Below are 8388 nucleotides of genomic sequence, written 5' to 3'. Positions count from 1 at the left end.
CATTAAACAGCCACTCTGCTTTCCGAGTCACATGAGACCTACTGACATGCATTTTCTAAGAGACTGATGACATTTAAAGCTCTTTGAGTAAACTATTTGCTTTCCATTTATAACAGGATATTCATCCCACTGCTTGTCACAGGAGTGAAGCACACTGATCACCATCCCAATGACCAAATGTTTGCCATCTCAAAAATACTCTCCTGGAGAATAAAATATATAGCTTCATTGTTAAATTCGGTCTCATCAGTAATGATGGGACAGGTTCTCTTACAAAGGTATCAGGTTTAAGAGAGCACCCATCTTACTAATCACACCAGCCTCTTTCCAGATGGCATTTTGAATACAATATAGACCAGGGGCTTTGCTAACCAATCCATTATTCAATTAATTAGCACTTATAAATTAAATATGTGCCTATCAGAGTGTGTCTTTCCCTGTAGCAAGCCTCTTCTCACAGCATGGCAAAGACGGACTGTGAGTCAGTGGGTCACCACAGGTGACATGCAGGCCACCGCAGTCAGGTGTCTGGACTGAAGAATGAGAGGCAATCCCCATGTGCTAGGAGGCTGCAGCTGAAGAAGTAGCTGAGCTGAAGATTCTGAGCTCTTTGTGTGCTCTTACTTTATAGGCTAGTATGCTCTTTGGTGGTGGTGACGTATGGGTGACAGCTCAAATCCCAGTGCGACAGTAAGATGGACACATAGCCAGGTACCTCACTCTTCTAACAAACCACTGTGTGTCCACTGAAGTCTGTGCCACACGGGAAGGCTGATCTGTGGCCCCCCTGAGGGTGGTGGTGGGGGAGACCCATAGCAAGACCAGCGACGGTTTTAAGCCACCTTGCTGACCCATGTTGACACACATCAGTGCAAAGCCCAGCACAGGCTATAGCTTTTCCATGTATGGCTGAGACCTGCCCTCACCTCTGCACGGCTGCTGGCCTCTAAAGCTCGCTCAGATGAACTTGCAGAGGCTGCAGTAACATTGCCGAGCTGCAGGGTCAGGTGCCGGATACAAACTGCTTCTCCAAAGTGAGACACAGATTAGGTGCAGGACTACACCCAGTTTACTTAGCTGTCAGTGCACTCCCTGGCTTGGCAACTCTCGAGGTGGCAGGCTGCTGGCACCTGGGAGGTCACAGCGGTCACTCTGTACTTGCCCTGTTCTTAGGCTTTTTTTCTAGGTAGTTGCTACTGGCCGCAGCTGGAGAAGACAAATTGGATTAAATGGATCTTTGGTGCATTCCAGGTGTAGGCAATCTTACGTTCTTAAAATCAACAAAACTAGCTTGTAGTAAAACCAGTTAGCTAAGGCCATTTTGGTACTGAGTGTTCATTTGTGGAGTGCTTTGAACATCGGGAAATAGTAGCTAATCTTTGATTCTTGGTAGTGACTGCTTTTTCAAAAGGAGCCATGGGTGGGGAGAAAAGGGAATTTCTGTTCAGTTCCTGATGCTGGTTGCCTGGGGAATACTTTTAACATGCAGAAGAACAGATTTGCACGTTGGTATTTTGGGGACGTTTCCCATGAGAACAAAAGTACAAGTCAAAACTCTAGCTGACTTGGGGGTCTTGTCACGATTATATTCTCCAAGGGTTCATGTTATTCAGCTGATAAATAGGGTTTAAATAACAGAAAAACAAAGGTATCGCTTTATGTAAATAACAGCAGCATCACCGCATGTGCTGTCTTCCTCCAGCCGTCCCAATGTTAGACCAGATGTGACAGAGTTATTTGCTTACGGTGTTCACTTCCCTCTGCCCATAACTTCTGTGGTCTTACTCAGCCAGAATTGATAGTTTCTGAGAAATTCCCGATGGATCTGTGGACACCAGTGATACAAGTGCCCAGGTCCCATCATGCCTTTGCAGAACAGATCTGCTTTGATGCGGGTCTGGTACAAAAGTCCATGTTAAATTTATCCTGCCTGTTAAAGCAGAAAGGCTGAACCGTGGAAAGTTGAAGCAGATTTTCCAAGGTACACAAGCATCTAAACCCACAAACTGACACCCATACAGCTTTTCAAATCATCCATACAGGTCAGGTCCCTAACTCCTACTGATTATAATGAGAAAGACTTAAGTGCTTTTTAAACTGTCTGTCTGCCTCCTTTGGCCTGTGTGACGTGTTGTGGTCTGTGCAGGACTGGTTAAAAGAGAAAAGGGAATTTCAGAATGCAGCGTGGTTAACCATGGCACTGAATTTATGTCAGAGGAACAAAGACAGACAGTCCCCATCACAGCTGCATGATGTCTTTTGTCACAATAACTGGACATTTAGGACGGGAGAGAGATTGTCCCATCAAAATGTCTTTGGTTTTTATATGTGTTGTGTTACTGTGTTGCAGGTGAGGGTGCAGGGTGGGTCATCACAGGATGTTGCAGTGGAACCAGACAACCCAGATCAAAGCAAAGACCACCAAGAAGCCCACAGTGGACAGCAGGCTTCCTGGTTTGCAGTTACCTACCTTCGGTTGGTAAGAACTTTTAGTGTGGACAACGCTGAAGTAATCTTTACAATTATCACAGACATCTATGAGTTGTTCCAGGGAAAGGCCGCTGGCAGGCACTGTAAATCATGTAGCATCCCACTGTGGCCCTGGCTGCACAATTAAAAGGTGATGTTTAGGAACAAGTTGAACTCTAACTTACCATTTCCATTGCCAGCTCCTGTGTGATGCTGCTTAGATAAGTCTTGCTCCTGATGGCTAAAGATAGAAATGTTTTTCTACTCTGATTTTATTTTCCTTCTTAAATTCAACTCGAGCAGGCCTCAGAATAGTTTTGGAGTTTATTTAGTTCTCGTTCCTTGACTTGGTTTTGTGCTGGACGTCCCAGACTGGCTGGTGCTGGAGACAGCAGAGCTCTAACTCAGGCAGCCAAACAGGCTGGTGCCCAAATAAAACCTGCCATCAGAAATCCCTTATGGGCTATGTTTAGGGGCAAGGGGAGAGTGAAGCTTTGCAATCTTGCTGCCAAGACAGAAAACTAATACCGGCCTGTTTTAATGGTGCATAATGCTGACACACCCAGTAGGAACTGAATGGGGACCATTTTGTTTGGACCAGCAGGGGTGAAGCCAAATAAGTCCCCCAGACTTGCAGCTGCTGGCTGCATCGGGAGCTCACGGAGCTGCCTGAGCTCAGTGACTGCACACCAGGAAGGTGGCTGCCACTCTAGTAAGGGCTCCAGGTTGTCACAAAACATGTGCTGTTGTTGCCAGCTTCATAGCTAGTTCCTGAGTAGTGCTTCTTTCCTGTGTTGCGGTCACTTCCAGGTGTGCCAAGGAAAACAGGATGGATTTTGTGCAAGAAAGTATTTTCAAATTATTTTCAGTAAGAAGATGAGAGTAATTTTTCCTGCATTTTTCCGGCAAAAGGAGAAATTCTGGCAATATGGTTTGACTTCTGCAGCCTTCACAAGTTGCCTCTGTTTCCATCAGAACAGTGTTGATAGCTGGCAGGTTTCACCACTGGTGGCTGGGCTCAGCCAGAGGAACTCTATACCGTCCACCAGAAGTATTTATCCCAGTTATCAAACACCAGGCACACAGCATGTTGTCTCTATCGCATCCCTCTTTTCTGTCTCCAGCTGCCCATCAGTCCACGCCAGAAACCATCCCTTGTCCTGCACCTCGTCTCCACTTCAACATGAAGTCAATCTTTACCCAATCACTGAGCATATAGGCCTTCTCTTGCCAGAACTGGTCAAAAAAAATCTTGTCAGTTGATCATTGCTGCAGGAAAAAGTGGCTCACCTCATGTAGATTAAACCAAACCAGGTTTGAAATGGTTTATTGATTTATTAAGGACATGTAACTAACGGACAATCAGCAAACTATACATGCAGGATCTATGTCAGCAATACAGCAGTTCAAGCACATTAGACACTTAGAAAACACTAATAAATTCCTGCAAATTCCTATACGCGCTTCTGTAACTAATCCCCAGTTGTTCTCATCCCACACACACCGTCACCCAGCCCTCTCTCACTGGCAGCTGGTCACTTCTGGGAGCACGGGGCCCTCGCTTATGCCCCACTCCCACTGGAGTCGTGGCCACTCCAGCTCTAGGGGTGCCCATGGTACTCCCTGCTATCAGCTAATGCACCCGCTGGTGGGAAGGCACCCCAGCAGGTCACCCACACACGCAAAGTGTGGGTCCCTACATGCTGCACCCCACAGGGTCAGGCCATGCGCAGGGTGCTAGCTGCTGATGGTGCCTGACAGCTGGGGAAGCTGCTGCGTCTGGCCTTGGCAGAGGCTGTGGTGTGCCAGTCTGGGTTTAGCCTGCTGCTCTGTTCCCAGTCTGAGGCCGATCCCTGCTCCATTACAAACTTCTGTGCTTCTTTTATACGGCTTTTCAAACCAACTCAGTCTTTGTTGTCATTCCCTGGTTACCACTTAACCCAGCTGATGGCTGCCATCCTCTTCAGCATGATCAGATGAAGACTGATGGTTTATTATCTCTTCAGCAAGATCAGTTTTGGGCAAATGCACTCTCCGACACTTTTGGGTTTTCTATCCTCACATGCTGTTTACACTCACTTATCTGTCTTAACAACTGTTGTTTTCCACATCATTTTGCCAAGGATGAGCTCTGCAGGTACCCCCACAGGTTATATTACACAACTATCAAACTGATATTAAGGAAAAGAATACTGACCCCATGGCTGGACTGGGGAGGGGGGGGGAGGTTATTTCTAGGTATATTTACTTTCTCAGTGCCTACCAGTTCACAATTTTTTTAACTTAGTTACCAGAGCTTGCGCAGCTATATGCAATTCATCTGTTCAAATGCAGTCATTGTGCTCAGAGGACCGACTACATATGTCTATAAACTTAATCCCGAGTGACCCCACGCCTTGGGGGGATGACAAGGAGGGGAAAGAGGAAGACTTGAAAGGTAATTTTGTCATACCGTGTTCTGGGAGAGTACAGACCTAGCCTGAGCCAGTGTAATGCACAGCAGCCCCTGAGCAGGCTCTGTTTCTCCTGAATTTCCCAGGAAGAAAATTGGAGGGCAGTCCTAAGGCAGTGCCTAGCAGGACCGGGAAGCTGGCATGGGGGTCAAACACCAACACCTCCCTTTCTGGGACACCAAGGGCAGTTCTTGAGGGTCTGGGACACCAAGGGCTGTTCTTGAGGGTTGCTCCTCTCCCTTTGAGAGGGGTGTAAAATGCCGGTGTGCCACCTGGCCTCTTGCTCACCATCTGCAGGGCCACAGCAGCTCTGATCGCCTGTTTTGTGCCTCGCCCTCTCTCACCTGTTGTGTGTGATGCAGGCTGGGTGCCAAGCTCTTGAGCTGCTGCCCTTTCCCAGCTCCCGGCCACGCAGCCTGAGGAGGCCCAGCCCCGTTTGTTTGCAGTGGCAGCCCATGAATAGTAACTACTTGAGGCCATTTTGCACACTTCTGTCATCTTATAATTAGCACTTGGTCCCGCAGTCTGTAAGAGTCCCTTCCCCCTCAGCGTGCCTCTCCTTCCTCTGCTGCATATTGCAGCAGCATCGGCAGCCCCCTCAGAGGTGGTTCTAGATCATGTATTACCCTAAGTCCCTGTGTGTGACCGTCAGCAGCACAGTCTCATTTTCCCCCTCACAATGGCACAAATGGGCAGAATAGTCACCAACCTGGACAAATCCTGATTTTGCTTTGTTCTGCGCCAGGCTCTTCTCTTTTGCTGCTACATTAAAAATAATTGCGTCGTACCCCCTGCTCTGTAAGTGAGACACCTCTCCTTGTCCTAAGTGCTTTCTCCCAGTCCTGCAAGGCAGGGAACCCAAAGGAAGCAAGGATCTCATTGCTGGCTATGCCTAAACCCACCAGAGAAAATCAGAGTGCTCTTCACATGCTCACTCCCCAGGGCAGGGAGATAAATGCTTAACAACTTCCATCTTGCAGGCTGCTCCTTCCCAGGTGCCAGCGCACAGCTTTCCCCAGCCCAGTCCTTCCTCCTGCAGCTGATCTCCTGGGCAGGGCTTGCTTTGCACATTTTGTTCTTGGCTGTTTCAAACATCGCCTCAGGCCCTTATCGCCTCAAAAAATCAGATCGTATAGCGGTGGCCTTAGAGACAACCTGATTGATATCTGAGCAGCTAAACAAACAGTGAATTTGAATAAAATTTGGCACCTTGTTGCTTATTAGTTGTGCTGATTCTGAGAGGGTAATTCACCGACATCAGGTAAAGTGCATGTCATGAGCATGCGTGGCACTGGGGTTGAGCATGCGTGGCACTGGGGCTTCAGGCGTGTGCAAGAGCTGCAGGAACGGTGTGCAGCCCTCATGAAGGGCCTTTTGACCGTGCAGATCCTGCACGCCCCAGCCTGTGCAGTCACAGGGATTTGGTATTGCTGGCCACTGCCAACCCAACAGGACTTCTCTGTGTGTTTATACAGAAACGCAGATGCATGCAGGAAGAGGAGAGAGTTTCCCAGTGATCCTTAAATAAACACTGGTGAAGCTAAGCTCCTGCATCTCAGCTTCCGCAGCACCACTAGAGCTGGTGGTAATGGTGAGAATGTGCTCAGAGGAAGATATGTTTCTGGGTGGCCATTTACTATGTAATTGTGATACAATTATCAGCTACTCTCTAGCTGCTTCCTCCAAACTCATTCTCCATGGCCTTAGGAAATAGTGCTGTGGGAGGGTGTATCCCATTCAGATCTTCCCTGATTTCAGGATCACCATGATCCTGCCTGAATATCCCATGCCTGTTTTATTTTGCATGACTCTGTTGCTCAAGCAGAAGGCAAGGGCTGCACCAACTGCTGCTGTTGCACGTGCTGTGAACTGCCTTGTGTGGCGTTTTCCTCTGCGGACCCGATGAGCTGAGTCCTGGCCCATGGATAACGTGCAATACAGCATCCAAGGGGCAGTCTGTCTGGTGAGCAGACTTCATACTTGGGTGACACCACTGCGCACCCACACATGATTCCCAAACTGCTCCCCTTTGTAGGGCAGCATACCTGGGACATAAATTGCACCCAGGGCATTAGTAGGAGAGCTGGTTCAGTTCCCAGGCGGCCAGTGCAGACCTGGCGGCCCAGCAGCCAAGAGAAAATGCCTAGTTGGCTACAACAGCAACTGTGCTGAGACCTGGGAGTTTAAAAAATGGGTGGTTTTTCCTCCAGTGGTGCTTGTCTATTTATTGGCTTGATTGTAATCACAGCCGCCTTAACTTGTAACTGATACTGTCCTCCCTGCCGTGTAGATGATGTTCGCTTGGGTATCAGATGCTGCTGTGTGTGTTTGCTTTTGTTATCACCCACCATCAGCAGGTCTCTTTAAAAGGCCAGATCTGACCAGACACCAAGGAGAAGAGAGAGATGCCATTTATTGTCTTCCTTCTAGCTGATCAGCTCTTTCCCATCGCATAAATGCCAGTGAGGGCTGACTAGGATGAAAATCCATGTGGCACATCCTTTGATCATGCATAATGTATCATGGAGCGTTCAGCAAACCAGATACTCCCAATTAAACATGCACAGCCTTCTAGGCACACGGCCTCTCTGCACCTCCTGCATGATACCTGGCCTCTTTCTTTCTGAGCCACAAGCCTGCACGGCTTTGAGAAATATGGTTGTACGCCTAAAGCTAAGGAGGCCACAGTCAGCCTCTGGCACCAATGGTGGCCTGACCTTGAGGGTATCTGGCCTGTGTGGAGCTGGTGTGGGTCCAGTAGGCTAAGGCTGGTGGCCTAAAAAGCAGGTCTCTCCGCTGGCTGCCTCAAGCTGGCTCTGCATTGTAGCCATGGGTCACTTAGAGAAGGGTGCCACATTGCAACTTGTCCCTGACTGCTAGCTTAACGGCCTGGGGAGGGTGGAGGTGATGGTGGCCAGACTGCTGCTGGAGATCCACGGCGAGCATGCTGAGGCTGGCTGGGTGGGTGCTCCTCCGTTCCATTTCAGGCAAGGTCATTCTTGCAGGCGACCTCCAGACTAGGTACCAACTAGGTGGTACCAAGGGTGGGCCTGTCTTACGTGCACTCATCCCAGTTCCCAAACCCATAAAAAACCAAACCAAACCAAACCAGAAGATGGAGTTAAAGGTGAGAGAACATACTAGTAGCTTAAGGGCAAGAAAATATGTGTAACACAATACTGCAGCCGAACAGGAAATTCAGAGGTAAATCCAAGTGTGCTCAGTACAGCATCCAAGGGGCAGTCTGTCTGGTGAGCAGACTTCATACTTGGGTGACACCGCTGCGCACCCACACATGATTCCCAAACTGCTCCCCTTTGTAGGGCAGCATACCTGGGACGTAAATTGCACCCAGGGCATTAGTAGAAGAGTCGGTTCAGTTCCCAAGTATGTAAATCCAAGTATGCTTGGATTTACACGTGTAACATTTACCATCCTTCAATGGCGCCACGGGAGCAAGGCACCT

The sequence above is a fragment of the Falco naumanni genome, chromosome 5 (assembly GCF_017639655.2).
Source record: "Falco naumanni isolate bFalNau1 chromosome 5, bFalNau1.pat, whole genome shotgun sequence".
Lineage (NCBI taxonomy): Eukaryota > Metazoa > Chordata > Aves > Falconiformes > Falconidae > Falco > Falco naumanni.
The sequence above is the reverse complement of the archived record's forward strand: the minus strand, read 5'-3'. Positions refer to the sequence as shown.